Below are 2500 nucleotides of genomic sequence, written 5' to 3' on the forward strand. Positions count from 1 at the left end.
ATAATTGTATGATATATAATCAATTTTTATTCCCATTATATCTTAAATACATATACCCTCTATTCCATAAAATACAGATTTCTATTATATCTTATATACACTTTAATTATTTCCCTTTCATATAATTATATTTAAGATACCTATTTTTTATCTCATCTTGAAAGCACATTTCTGTTACTTCTTACATAATAATTTATCTTATTTCGTCTGGCGACTGCTTCGTTGAAAATTTCCCCCGCTCAGTTGAACAATTTTAAAGCGAAAGTAGCCATTTAATGGGATACTGTCAAATCTCTCGACTGAAAGAAATTGGTTCCGGGTCATAAATCACGGCCCCCAGTCGCGAAGAATGACCGGGTCATGACTACGCCTTAAGGCTCAGCTGATCGCCTTCATGCTCGCCGCACCCGCCCTTTGGCGGCCTGTCGCCTCCGCCCCCCCCCCGCCACTTTTCGTCCTTTCATCTCCGTGTGGGTCTGTCACTTGTGGAATTATTGCATGGGGTAAACATTGCAATAAAAGGGTTTGGCTGTGACTAATTGCAGGGAAGTCTTAAATTTCTCTGCTTATGCGATTTAATTTGATAAAATCCTCAGATGTTTTAACTGTATGTAGTCTGATACAAATCTATTCAGATTAGATATAAAAAAAACCTGCCTTTAATCTCCACTCACATTGACCAGTATGCATGACTGCGCAACAAGTTCGCGACAAGGTGTGAATTAGTTGGGCCAAACAAGAGGTCATGACAGGTCACGCGCTCACGTCCCCTACATGGCGACAAAAGATTATTAATGATGCATCATAATTATCCCGACTTGCTTATCATTTTAATATATATATATATATTATTTATATATATATATATATATATATAATATATTATATATATTATATGTGTTGTGTGTGTGTGTGTGGGGTGTGTGTGTTTTGTATATGTATATATATATGCATATATATATATATATATAATATTATATATATATATATATTATATATTTAAAATAATATAATATATATATATATATATATATGTGTGTGTGTGTGTGGTGTGTGTTGTGTGTTTTGTGTGTGTGGTGTGTGGGGTGTGTGTTGTGTGTGTGTGTGGGTTTGTATATGTATATATATATGCATATATATATATATATATATATATTTATATATAATATATATATATATATATATATATATATATATATTTTGAATGATAATATTTATATATCTAATATTATATATATATATATATATATACACACACCCCACACACGCACACACACACACACACACACTCACACACACACACACAAAACACACCCCACACCCCACCCCACACACACACACACACACACACCACACACACCCACACACACACACACACACACAATATTTATAATATATATAATATATATATATAATATATATAATACTACATATATATATATATATATTCTATATAAAATATATTATATATATATATATATATATTATATATATATAGTATATATATATATGTATGTATATATATATCAACTAAGGAAAGGACATGAAAACATCCTGTATTGCTTCAGATGCCATGACTATGACCTCTCTTTTCGTAATTCTCTCTCTCTCTCTCTCACTCTTTAAATGCACTTTAACGAGTTGCTAAATGAGAAGTACATTATTTTCACCGACAGTTACTGACAGAATATATACTTCAAAATTTGCAGATTTGCAAATCATGAAAGATGAGTTGTTTCTTAAACATTTAATTGGGGACCTGAAATGACCTCTCACGAGGGCCACCGATTCGCACCTTTTTCGCGAAATCATTGGGGTCGTCCCCTTAAACGTTTTCTTTGTGCTTGACCTGATTTCAAGTGTTGTTTTAATTAACATTTTTATGCTTTGACCTCAAAAGATTAGCAGATGACGCCGGTCTTCTCAATCTATGACTAAATTTTGCAATGCCTGCAAAAATGGCACTAACTCTCAGTCTCAGTCTCAGTCCTACAGGTAACTTATTCTACACAAAGGACTAGTATATTATAACTTTTTTTTCTGGGTTTCTTTATTTTTGTTTACACTTACACTGAATTCTGTTTTTCAAGGAAATTGGAATCATGGCCCTTTTTACTCGCAATGACAAGATTTAAGTCACCACTGTTGTGTGGAGTTTCTGAACGCAATGAGTAGGTGCAATGTTCCCACGCATTACGATCTGAGAAGTATTGACTATAACATAGAAAAGCTGTTTTTATAAATTCCTAACTGTGTATTTCATTAACGCCAGACTGACACGATGTCATGTCATAGAGAAAATAAATCCGTGAATACTGTGAGCAATTTAGTCATCAAATAACGTTAAAAATAGCATGGACAAAAATCTCTTCTTTTAATCAGATCAATCTAATTATCGTCTTTTTCCCAAAAAGAACTGCAATGTGAAGAAAAGTTTACTTAGTTATAGATTTCATGATACTTGAAAAGTTACAATTTTTGGGGCGGTTTGCTTTCTGTG

This window comes from Penaeus monodon, unplaced genomic scaffold (genome assembly GCF_015228065.2).
Source record: "Penaeus monodon isolate SGIC_2016 unplaced genomic scaffold, NSTDA_Pmon_1 PmonScaffold_10703, whole genome shotgun sequence".
Classification (NCBI taxonomy): domain Eukaryota; kingdom Metazoa; phylum Arthropoda; class Malacostraca; order Decapoda; family Penaeidae; genus Penaeus; species Penaeus monodon.